Consider the following 14078-nt stretch of genomic DNA (forward strand, 5'->3'; position numbering starts at 1 on the left):
GTTGAAGATTTGCAGGATTTCCTTGATCTTCCACTTTGTAGGGATGAAGATGACACAGATGCCTTAGACTTTGAATTACAACTCAAAGAACAAATAAGGGAACTGTTGATGAGGCAATAAAGATCTACAAATAATGAAGGGTTTTGGCATTATCTGTTCCAGGGGGAGATTGTTGGGATTGAACCCTATCAGAGGAACAGATAATTAAAGCCAAAACTGGATCAGAGTAGTGGATCCAAAATAAGCAGATGTTATGTATACAAGTCTCTCCCCTTGAAAGTGGTTTCAACATCTGATGACCTCCAATCCACTGATCGTTACAACTGCTGACTTACAATTGTTGATCAAGTCAAAGACTGATGAAGACTAAAGCCCTGCTGATCAATCTACTGCTATGGGTCAAGCACTGCTGAAGATATCAAGTACTGCTGGAGTCACAACAGTGGAAGGATAAAGAAGTAGTTTAGTTTGTTTATATAATATATTGTAATCAGTAGTTACCATAGCAGTGTTTGTATCAGATCAGTTGTTAGAGTTTGGTAGGAGGTTAGATGTCACTTTCATGGTGACGTCAGCAAAGATGCCACAGTGGTTGGGCGTGCCTATAAATAGAACAGTACCCTGTACTGTTCTATTAGCTCTCTTCATCACTTTTATTCCTGTACGAACAATCACTGTGAGCTCAGGCTGAGAGGGAGTATGTTACATACTTGCATATTGTAATTGAATCTTGTAATAAATTCAAACATTCGGTTCAATGTTAAACTTGTATGTTGAAAGCAATTCTCCTGTTTGATTGTGTGCAAAGTTGGTTTCCATTTATATTCCGCTGCATTAATCATTCACCTTTCATCTTATTTCAAACGTAAAACACAATCAATCCAAACTCAGATCCTAACACATAACTGACACAAAGACCATACCAACAAAAGAGGGTGCGACACTTCGATTTTTCTACACATAGCACACGTAAATAATGTGCTCGGGTAACACGTTAGTTGGATACGCTTCTTTACTGGTTCAGTTATGGTGCCATGGTAACCAACAATCAATGGCTTCTATTTTTTTTCCAGCGTGAAAAACCAAAATATATATCATTAGATGTTAACTGTTTGTTTTAGAAGCTGCCAGTTCATGGGTCAAAAGGTGGGGGGCAATGGGTCGAAACAAATTTGGATTAAAACATGTCATTTAACTAAAACTATCAGCACCAAAAAGCTAACCTTCTTGAGCAATGATTTCGGGTGGTATGTGGCACTTCGCTTCGTAACATTATCGGGATTGGTGAACTCGATTATAATTCCATGCTTTCCAACCTGCAAGATAGGATGTAAAAAACTTAAAGTTAAGGATTAGGCCAATGGCTTGGAATTCTTGTAATAATTAAAAGTTGTGTACATTTTAACTCAAGAGAAGGCATAGAATGGTCACCTCGCTAGCAAGTCGGTGTCTTCCCTTAACATTTGTCAAAATTGAGATAACAAGCTTGTGTATATCCATCACTAATGTCTCTGAGGCACCTGCAACATATGGAGGTTGTAAAAGCAAGTAAAAACACAACTTAATACTTATTTACATATTATCACCACCACCAACTATAAACAACTTTTTTTCAATAGAGACCCCAACTTATCTTATCTAATGTATCCTAATAGAATTATTATTGTTCATTTTTTTTATTGGATAGAATGCAAAGGGAAATAAAGGTTTATTATTCCCCTTCTATAAAGATTCAAATTTTGATGCCTAATACCCCATAGATTGTTCGAACTGTATAGGAACAATAATCAATTTTAGCGTGAATGGTTTGTAGTGGAACCCTACCCTCTCTGATCCATTCAACACGCGCAATTTCTTTTCCGTCGATACGTCCTGCAATTTGCACTTGAATTCCTTTTGTATCTGCTTGTTCAGTTAATTCTATATCCTTTTTCATTGCTTTGCGAAAAGAAACTCTATTTTTTTATTGTCCGGCTATAAATTCTTCAAGAATATTAGGGTTTCCATAAGGCTTTTCAATTCGTGTGATAGCAATGTTAAGTTTCTGATTTACATAATTAAATTCTTTTTGTAAATTCATCTGTAATTCTTCGATTCCTTGGGGTCGACTTTCAATTAATATTTTTGGAAATCCCATATAGATTATGATTTGGATCAGGTCGATTCTTTTTTGAATCTTTATACGTGCAATTCCCTCGACGCTAGAAGATGGTTTCATATTTTTTTGTACATAATTCTTTATATAATTTCTTATTTTTTGATCTTCTTGCAGACCCTCAGAATAATTTTTTGGTTGTGCGAACCAAAGGGAATGATGACCTTGGGTTGTACCAAGTCTGAAACCAATTGGATTTGTTTTTTGTCCCATGTTCCCTCATTACTATTGAAATGAGGTCGAAGTCTCACTCAAATTTAATCCAAATACTACTAGCGGTTAGTGGGTATCGAACACAGGGAGCTTGTGGAATTTTTGTTATCTAAATGGATTGCTAATTAACTAGATTAAACTAAATTGCAAAAATAAATTCAAAGATTTGGTTGATTGGTTTTAATTATCTAACTTAAACTAATTAGATTGCAGATCAAAGACTGTTGTGAACAAATTAGGAGAAAGCGATCATCCTAGGTTTCCGGTTTCAATTGACATTCATGTTTAAATCCAACTAGAAAGAACCACATAGACATGGCTCATGGGTAGTTACTTATTTGTGATAAAAGGGAACTGAGTACTCGGATTACAAGAATGTGAGGTTGTTACCCGATGGCCAATTAATCAATATCCAACCCTAATCCCTCCCATGATATCTCGATTGCCAACGGCACCAAGAACGTATGGTTTAGACTATGATCAAAGCATAAATTAACAACTTACAAACAAGCATCAACACACCATAATAAACAAACAAACATTGCAAGTCTATTATTCTAGAAATACGGATAAAAACATAAATGTCTTAAACAAACCTTCAACCTAGGATGATCACCATAAGTTTAGCTACTCATGCCTTGGTACATCATCATCACACAAAGATTAATGTTCATATGAATCAAAACACAAACCGATTTGTTTAGAATTGTTTAGAACCAAGAACAAGTGCCAATTCTTTGTAAAACCAGAAATGGCCCGAAATATTTAGGAGATAATTTCCTGTTATGATGTGATTTGAGAGAATGTTGTGCAAAAGGGTGTAATTTAACATACACCCAATCACCCTGTTGAAACTCCCTATCAGACCTCCTACCATCAGCCATCTATTTCATTCTGTTTCTAGCCCTTTCCAAGTTAGCTTTAAGTTTCTTGATCATACTCTCTTTGTCCCTATAATAGTCTTCCACTGCTGCCACAGAAGTATCTCCAGGAATATAGGGAATGTGAATGTTAGGTTTGACTCCAAATAGGGCTTCAAACGGAGACATTTTGATAGATGAGTACCAAGTCGTGTTATACCACCATTGAGCTAAAGGAATCCATTTTACCCAATTCGAAGGGGTATCCATACTCATGCTTCTGAGGTATGATTCCAGACATCTGTTTAACACCTCAGTCTGCCCATCCAACTGTGGATGATATGATGATGACATAGCTAACTGAATACACTATAGCTTCATAAATTCCTTCCAAAAAGCACTTAAAAACACAGGGTCTCTATCGGACACTATGGTTGCAGGACAACCATGTATCTTAAACACATTATCCATAACAATATTTGCAACAGTAGATGTAACAACCGGAACTATTGGTTGTTCCTGATTTACCGTTGTTTCTTCCGTAAACACTTGTACTCTGAGATTCGATGATTAATATGGGTTAAACTATATTCGAAAACGCATTTTATCGCATTTAAACGCTTATTACGTGACGCTTATCGCAACACAAACTCAACGCAAACTCGAGACACGGATTTACTTATATTATTTGTGTTATTTGTGTGTTTACTTGTTTAATATGTTATATGGGTGAAACATTCGCTTAAAACGCTAAAACGCTAACTCGCATAACTCGATTTATCGCACCAAAACACAACACAACACAACGCAATACATAATGTCTCACTAAAACACTTAAGGTACTCACACTAACTAACACAACAAAACGCGCCAAACGAGCACCGTACACACGAAACGGAGATATTACTCACCAAACAGGCCCCTTCGAACTCGTACGAAGGCATTGGCTTCATACGAAGGCAACCAGCTTCTAACCAAGCTCCCAGCCCTCCTCTATAAATACCAAGCCCTCACCTCTCATTCTAACTTGCTGCCATTTCATTCAAAACATTCCCGAATTGCTGTCCATCCGTTTTTCAAGTAAGATTTATTAACTTTACATGTTACATAACGTTTTCAACTATCATTTTACACGAGTTTATCTCCGGTTTCATCAAAACTCCTCTATTTTCATTCAAACTTCATCTTTTTCATCTAAAACTACTTTATTCATGAAACCTTCATTCTTTTTACAAAAACCTTCATCTTTTTCATCAAATCTTCTTAGTTTACTACGGATCTACACTTAAACGAGTGATTTGGGTTTAGCCTTGGCTTCCGAAGTTGTAGATCTGAAGATCTTGCACTCATCAAGTGTTTATTCCAAGTAAAACCCCTTTTTAAACTCGATTTTTACACAGAAACGGACCAAAACCGACACATATTTCGTTCACTGGATAGTGGGACGAGGTGGTGTCGAAACCGTCATGAAAAGGACTCGAAAATACATCTGATTCAGGCGAAAACACAGCTCCGAACGAAAGAAACAACCACTTGTGTGAGCTGGACTGTTTTGTGCTAAGCCCCGGCTTCGTACGAAGGCATACCCTGCCTTTGTATGAAGGCATACCCTGCCTTCGTACGAAGGCACCGACTTCGCACAACACAATCCAATTCTCACCCGTGACTCAAGCAAAGACCTCTCCGGCTCTAAGTTTAACCAGTAGCTTAAGGTTGGTAGGATGAACACTCGATTTCTCGAAGACAGACGCGAAGAACACTCGATTTTTTACAACGGAAGCAACACATGTACGAAGCCTCCTTACGTACGAAGGCATGACAGTAGCTTCGTCGGAAGCCTCTATTTCCCACCCGACACTCCGATTTCGACCGTTTCAGCACTTTGGAGGACTTACGCTTCTGTTCCCATGCGCAGGCTAATCTTGCGCCCCCTTCAATCCATTCCAGACTGTGTTTATGTGTTAAACACGCACTGTGAGTATACTCGAACCCTTTTTCGCTTAACGCACTGTTGTGTGTTACGTACGTTCTCTATCAAAACACACAACACTTAAAATCTTATTAAACGCTAATTGTCCTCGCATGTTATACGTGATTAGTTGAATACTTGTTGATATGTTACACAATGATGACATGCCCTACCGTCCTTAGCAATGATAGTACTATAGTTTGGACTCAGCACCTGTTTATTCAGGGGTTGTTAAGGATCACATATTTTAGTTCACGTGCTCACTGCGGTGAACACGTGTCGAGCATACTCTACTCGCAGTCATGTGGTTAGCTTGTATCATTATTGATAGCTTACTTAATTCGCCCTTTACGTGTTACATGCTGGTTATGCGTAAACGCTTTTATACTATACTTATGCAAACTTGTGTACTCTCCTTACATTATAGTACTGACCTTATTTTAACGTATGTGACAGGTTGATGGATTGTTTTGCTGCAAATGGATAGGATTGCTAGTGTAAGACCCGTCTTAAAATAACAGAATTAATAATATATAACACGCATTTACTACTAAAATCTCGAGCTTACAAAAACTTTCTTGGTTTTAAGATCATACTTGATCAAAATATTTAAGTCAGCATCCTACTAGATAAACTTTCAAACGTAAATTCAAGTGTTTACATATTACTGAAACAAAATAGATCAATGCGGAAGCTTTGTTTAGTGCGTTCGGTTCTTGAGAGTTGCTTGAACGCCATCCGGATTAAGTCCATCTTCACCTACGGTCAAAACCATGTAAAAGATTAGTTTTGACACTTTAACATCCAGTATAAACAAGTTTCATGATTAAACATTGAGAAACAACAAGAATTCCACGAATTTGGGGTGGTCGCGTCGCGCGACGGAGGCTGGCCAAGCCGTCGCGGCCCTCCACTGCCATCGCGTCGCGCGACGGTAATTGGGTTTCACCGTGGCGTAGCACTACCGTGTATTTTTGACAGAAGGTTCGTTTGCTGGAGCTGTATATCAGCCCAGCACCATTTCTTTATCATCTATAAACTTTAAATCAACATAACTTTTTACTCGAGTGTCCGATTTAGCCGATTCTTTTTCCCACGCGACCGTAATTAAATTATGGTCCTGTTTATCAACACAATTCACATAAATTTTCATTTTAAGAATAGTTGGCCTATAAATTGGCTCTTTATTTATTCGACCCGTTTGTTTACAAGTTCTACAACTTGTATTGTTGTCATCTCATGTTTTAGGCCATCTTTACCCATTCCCGGGTTAACCAATGTTAGCGTTTCGCTCCCTTACCGAGAGTTGCTTACGCCTTAACAACATGCTTTATTTTTGAGGATTTTAACATGCTCCTCTTGTTGATTTGACATGCATAATTTCTGAATTTTTATCCCCACACTATGGGTTCGTTCGTAACAAGTTTAGCGTGTCCACTTCACGGCTTACGCTTTAACAACATGCTTTGTTTTCGAGGATTTTAACATGCTCCTCTTATCAATTTGACATGCATAATTTCTGAATTTTTATCCCCACAGTATGGGTTTGTTTGTAACAAGTTTAGCGTGCCTGCTTCACGGCTTATGCTTTAATTATAACTAATCATCGAGTGATGTTTCAATCACTTCAACATTTACAACTTGACATTGTTTTGACCCGCTTGGATGTCGAATGGTGACCACCATTTCCAAGTCATGCCAAACTCTACTTTTGACCAACGTTTTGACCCGTTTTACTTGTCTAGTGAGTTTTATCACTTTCGTGACATAACGGGTTTCCTCTTTTGCTAAATTTCATTACAACTAGCTAAAATAACAAATAGACATAATTATTTAACTAGTTTGACCCGTTTGGTTGTCGAGTGAGTTACACCACTTCATTGACATACCAAACGCCATTATTTTCGCCAAATCAATATTAAACATACCTACGACAAGGTTTATCTACATAAGTGTAACGAGACGACAAGTCACGTACCTTTAAAGCGCACCCTTCAAACGCGTATCTCCTTTGGCTTGTCCACTCGATGATCCGGATTCCTTACCTAATGAGTTCAATTCACATTCAATTTAGAACTCTTTTCATAATTATTAACGCATAATTCACTAAATAATCAAATATGCGTTTTCATCCGATTCTTAACATATTAACCCTCACTTAGGCATTTTAACGAACACCTAGCGGGTCTGATTTTAATCTAACTAGAATCAAGTTCATAACTTGTTATTTTCACCTATTTATTCACACATTTTGGTTTCATCATGTCAAGCATGCATTCAAATGCTAAATTCATTATATAGATATCAAGAAATATCACTTATGATAGTTATAAATTCTAGTATTCAGCCTATTTTGCAAAACCCACTTATTCCATGAATGGGTTCTTATAAATTTCATAATTTTTTACATGATTTCTGATATTATCAACTAGTATTTGTTCTTAAACTAGTTTTCATTACAAGTTTCATCTATACATCATAAAATCAAGCTCAATTTTGATTTTTTCATAGTTTGTCTAGAACTTGAATTGAATCAAAAACACTAAAATTTACATACCTTATGATCCTTTCATAGTTTGTCTAGAACTTGAATTGAACCAAATTTTTAGATTAATGCTTTTCTCTTGAACACATGCCAATCAATCATATCGAAATTTGACGACAAGAATTATTCTTCTCCGTTATCATTTTACATGGAAAATCATAACTGGTTTCCACGCTTTATATTATCGACTCGTAGGTTCTTTTACTTAGCCCCATAGGCTATTTTATTAGATCTTCGCCTTTTTAAGGTGAGACCCTATTGTTTGTTTCTTTGTATTTGTGACCCGAGGGTCATTTTGGTCCCGTAGACCTTTGCATTGCTTATAACCCGAAGGGTACAGCGATCATGTAGATCATCTTCTACTCATGTCTTTATTTAATGGTACATATATATATATATATATATATATATATATATATATATATATATATATATATAGCGTCTAGGCACCCCCCCCCCCTTTTATGTTTAGAATAATTTATTTTCACTTTTGAAACCCGCTTGACCTTGACCGTAGTCTAGGACTATACTCATTTTCTTTCGAATCAAGTTCATAACTTGTTATTTTCACCTATTTATTCACACATTTTGGTTTCATCATGTCAAGCATGCATTCAAATGCTAAATTCATTATATAGATATCAAGAAATATCACTTATGATAGTTATAAATTCTAGTATTCAGCCTATTTTGCAAAACCCACTTATTCCATGAATGGGTTCTTATAAATTTCATAATTTTTTACATGATTTCTGATATTATCAACTAGTATTTGTTCTTAAACTAGTTTTCATTACAAGTTTCATCTATACATCATAAAATCAAGCTCAATTTTGATTTTTTCATAGTTTGTCTAGAACTTGAATTGAATCAAAAACACTAAAATTTACATACCTTATGATCCTTTCATAGTTTGTCTAGAACTTGAATTGAACCAAATTTTTAGATTAATGCTTTTCTCTTGAACACATGCCAATCAATCATATCGAAATTTGACGACAAGAATTATTCTTCTCCGTTATCATTTTACATGGAAAATCATAACTGGTTTCCACGCTTTATATTATCGACTCGTAGGTTCTTTTACTTAGCCCCATAGGCTATTTTATTAGATCTTCGCCTTTTTAAGGTGAGACCCTATTGTTTGTTTCTTTGTATTTGTGACCCGAGGGTCATTTTGGTCCCGTAGACCTTTGCATTGCTTATAACCCGAAGGGTACAGCGATCATGTAGATCATCTTCTACTCATGTCTTTATTTAATGGTACATATATATATATATATATATATATAGCGTCTAGGCACCCCCCCCTTTTTATGTTTAGAATAATTTATTTTCACTTTTGAAACCCGCTTGACCTTGACCGTAGTCTAGGACTATACTCATTTTCTTTCGGATTATCTCTTCGACTCTATGACTTCCCACATAGATTCAATAATATTTCGCACTTCCGTTGTTCGGGTTGTGCTTACTTGGGATATCTACTTATTATACTTTATTCAGCCCATCCAACATTAAAGTAGTTGAACATGACTGTCGAAATTTCTGCTTTTTGCAAAATTTTATCGTCTTCTTAGTCATAACTCTTAATCCGAGTCTTTTGACTTTTAATTCGCGTTCTCGACTGTTGGTTATGCATATATCTGAAAACATACCTACCAATTGGGTATTTTACCGAAATTATTTCCATAGCAACCTTTCCGGCATTCATTAAGACTTTGTTTCTCGATTTCTTTAGTCGCATCAGCAGAATCCACCGCTTTTACTCAACCAAGTCTTTTATTCATTCACTCAACTCGTTAGACTTGTTCGTGTGAGTTTCATCACTTATGACAGTCAACTTTATCCTTATGCCTTGACATTCTAAATTGTCGATTTATATTTTTGTTTACTTTGATTTGAACACCATATTTCTTTTGTTAGTGACCCTTAGGTCCATCTCTTTTATCAATATCCTGAAGGTTTATTTTCTTAAACCTTATTTGAGAAAATCATTGCTATTGTTATACTGCTTTTGGGGTTTTACCCGCTTTTGTTCCAACATTTTTAATACGCCGATTTTACTAATTCTTTTATATAATCACCCCCATCAATGTGATTATCGTTCCTCCTCAAGAGGGTTTTATTAATAACATGTTACTTGGGTATCTACCCATACCCAAGCTTTTAAATCCAAATTTATTGGTATTTCATTGTTTACAGCAACGAATAATACATATTATCCATTTAGCTTCTTTCTCGAGGATATTCCTATCCAATTCTAAATCTCTCGATTTTTGACCTTAATCCATTGTTACGATAACAAAATCAATTCATTTCATATTATTGTTTCATACCATTGTATGGCATTTATCCACATCGTTTGTTGACATAAACGATGTTTCTATATGTTTCATTTGGTTTGGCTTAGTCTATAACCATATTCTTGTCACCTATTACTATTGCAAACTCCCGGGTTCAGGTGTTATTACACTCCTCCCTATTATGACGCTTATCTTTCATTACGTTCTCGGGTTCGAGTGTGCGCGCATCCCTTCCCATGGCAATATTTATCATGATTACTTTTGCCTCGATTTTTATGTGATCACTTCTGTTTATGCTTATATACATATATATATATATATATATGTATATTTCTTTTACAAAGTTTACTCATCTCACTACTCATATACACCCATATAAAACTATTATTCGCTCTCGTATCGAAATAATCTTAGTGCTAAACTTTAATTTACTAGAAACATACCTGAAATGACATCAGGTTCAGCTTTAGCCTCTGCGGCTGTCATGTGGGAAGACCTTGCCTTCTCTTTTGGGGTGTCAGACCTTGCGTCCGCTGTATCTTCGGTTCCGACCAATTCCGGGCATTCGGACCTTTTATGTCCTGGGTTATAACACTTATAACACACTAACACCTTCCCTGGGCAATTTGCAACCACATGTCCCACTTTTTTCTACAAATGGGACATGGTTTGTTTCTAAAGTAACATTTGCCCCGGTGAGTTTTTTCACATATTTCACACTGAGATAATTCTCTTATTGTAGCTTCTTTCTTAGAAGTTTTATTAGGCTTCGATTTCTTTACGGGACTTGGGTTCACATCCAACATTCTTTCGTCTTCTCTTTCTTGTGAGAGACTTTCTTTTAATTCGGTCATCATATCCTCCACCACTAGCAGGATTGTGGTTTGTAGTCTGTCTACAAACTGCGGTAAACTGGTTTCTACTGCCTTTTCGACTTTCTCGGAAATTTTAGCTTCCATCTCTTCAGTTAGTTGAGATGCTGGTTCGCCCCCGGTTACCCCGGACATTTGTTTCATCTGTTCGGTGACTATCGGCACCGGATCATCATTGCCTTTGTCGGCCATCTTGAATCTGAAATGTTTATACTAATTATTTAAAGATTTCATTTTATATCATTTATGTCTTTCATTTTGGTTTAGGCAAGTTTGCCACTTGCTTAAACCATTCGTGTTTGGTGCACTTTCCGGGTTTGAGTGTATTACGCACTCTGCCCATGCACATCCAATCATATTCACTTCCTAATGTTTTAATGAAACCTACTAAAATAACTAATTCTTACCGGATATTTGATCAAGCTTGAACCGAACACACTTTACCCACAACCTTGGGCTCTGACTACCAACTTATAAGACCCGTCTTAAAATAACAGAATTAATAATATATAACACGCATTTACTACTAAAATCTCGAGCTTACAAAAACTTTCTTGCTTTTAAGATCATACTTGATCAAAATATTCAAGTCATCATCCTACTAGATAAACTTTCAAACGTAAATTCAAGTGTTTACATATTACTGAAACAAAATAGATCAATGCAGAAGCTTTGTTTAGTGCGTTCGGTTCTTGAGAGTCGCTTGATCGCCATCCGGATTAAGTCCATCTTCACCTACGGTCAAAACCATGTAAAAGATTAGCTTTGACACTTTAACATCCAGTATAAACAGGTTTCATGATTAAACATTGAGAAACAACAAGAATTCCACGAATTTGGGGTGGTCGCGTCGTGCGACGGAGGCTGGCCAAGCCGTGGCGGCCCGCCACCGCCGTCGCGTCGCGCGATGGTAGTTGGGTTTCGCCGTGGCATAGCGCTACCGTGTATTTTTGACAGAAGGTTCATTTGATGGAGTTGTATATCATCCCAGCACATTGCTTTATCATGTATAAACTTTAAATCAACATAACTTTTTACTCGAGTGTCCGATTTAGCCGATTCTTTTTCCTACGCGACCGTAATTAAATTACGGTCCCGTTTATCAGCACAATTCACATAAATTTTTAGTTTAAGAACAGTTGGCCTATAAATTGGCTCTTTATTTATTCAACCCGTTTGTTTACAAGCTCTACAACTTGTATTGTTGTCATCTCATGTTTTAGGCCATCTTTACCCATTCCCGGGTTCACCAATATTAGCGTTTCGCTCCCTTACCGAGAGTTGCTTATGCCTTAACAACATGCTTTATTTTCGAGGATTTTAACATGCTCCTCTTGTCGATTTGACATGCATAATTTCTGAATTTTTATCCCCACACTATGGGTTTGTTTGTAACAAGTTTAGTGTGTCTGCTTCACGGCTTACGCTTTAATTATAACTAATCATCGAGTGATGTTTCAATCACTTCAACATTTACAAACCCGCTTGGATGTCGAATGGTGACCACCATTTCCAAGTCATGCCAAACTCTACTTTTGACCAACGTTTTGACCCGTTTTACTTGTCTAGTGAGTTTTATCACTTTCGTGACATAACGGGTTTCTTCTTTTGCTAAATTTCAATACAACTAGCTAAAATAACAAATAGACATAATTATTTAACTAGTTTGACCCGTTTGGTTGTCGAGTGAGTTACACCACTTCATTGACATACCAAACGCCATTATTTTCGCCAAATCAATATTAAACATACCTACGACTAGGTTTATCTACATAAGTGTAACGAGACGACAAGTCACGTACCCTTAAAGCGCACCCTTCAAACGTGTATCTCCTCCGGCTAAAATAACAAATAGACATAATTATTTAACTAGTTTGACCCGTTTAGTTGTCGAGTGAGTTACACCACTTCATTGACATACCAAACGCCATTATTTTCGCCAAATCAATATTAAACATACCTACGACTAGGTTTATCTACATAAGTGTAACGAGACGACAAGTCACGTACCTTTAAAGCGCACCCTTCAAACGCGTATCTCCTCCGGCTTATCCACTCGACGATCCGGATTCCTTGCCTAATGAGTTCAATTCACATTCAATTTAGAAATCTTTTCATAATTATTTACACATAATTCACTAAATAATCAAATATGCATTGTCATCCGATTCTTAACATATTAACCCTCACTTAGGCATTTTAACGAACACCTAGCGGGTCTGATTTTAATCTAACTAGAATCAAGTTCATAACTTGTTATTTTCACCTGTTTATTCACACATTTTGGTTTCATCATGTCAAGCATGCATTCAAATGCTAAATTCATTATCTAGATATCAAGAAATATCACTTATGATAGTTATAAATTCTAGTATTCAGCCTATTTTGCAAAACCCACTTATTCCATGAATGGGTTCTTATAAATTTCATAATTTTTTTTGACATGATTTCTGCAATTATCAACTAGTATTAGTTCTTAAACTAGTTTTCATTACAAGTTTCATCTATACATCATAAAATCAAGCTCAATTTTGATTTTTTCATAGTTTGTCTAGAACTTGAATTGAATCAAAAACACTAAAATTTACATACCTTATGATCCCTTCAAGGAGGTGATCACTAATCTACATATAGGTTTCGATTTGGACTTGATTGGAGCCTTCAATTGTGAGTTTTTGCAAGAGTTAGGGTTTGAAAGGGAGTTTTCTGATCGCCCCTTTTGCTCTGATCGAACCAGACATACCTAAGTGTGTGTTTGGTGTGATATTTTGTAAATAAACATGCAAGTTTCATGTTTGACAAGTTTAGTCCCTCTACTACACATAAGATATTTAAAAGCAAATATTTTAACCATGTTTGTTCTACTACGTCGAGACACTAACTAACTAGGTTATTCATTCTAGTTATTTTATCTTGACTATTACCGCTATTTTGTTTAAAATATGATATTTAAAATTTCAGGGTGTTACAGCTAGAAACTCACCTTAGTAAATCTAAGTTGTCGGATTTGTTTTGTTTGAGAGACGTCAATCTGTTATGACTTTTGTTGAAATATTTGTTTATTAGTATGGGATAATGAACTTGTTAAATATTGTCACTAAAATTAGTCATTATGGATTCTCTTGAACAATCTGATTCGCTTAGTGCCACGCCCCGATGAT

General features: G+C 36.2%; 1 long non-coding RNA gene across 1 annotated transcript; it reads right to left on the minus strand.

The window, feature by feature from the left end:
* Window positions 1–11458: 11458 nt before the first annotated feature.
* On the minus strand, window positions 11459–13635 carry LOC110905426. The gene is made up of 3 exons (XR_002573107.1): window positions 13510–13635; window positions 12928–12994; window positions 11459–11652 (listed from the first exon to the last, which is right to left on the minus strand). It is a non-coding gene; the product is annotated as an uncharacterized LOC110905426 (long non-coding RNA).
* Window positions 13636–14078: the final 443 nt, after the last annotated feature.

This window comes from Helianthus annuus, chromosome 14 (genome assembly GCF_002127325.2).
Source record: "Helianthus annuus cultivar XRQ/B chromosome 14, HanXRQr2.0-SUNRISE, whole genome shotgun sequence".
Classification (NCBI taxonomy): Eukaryota; Viridiplantae; Streptophyta; class Magnoliopsida; order Asterales; family Asteraceae; genus Helianthus; species Helianthus annuus.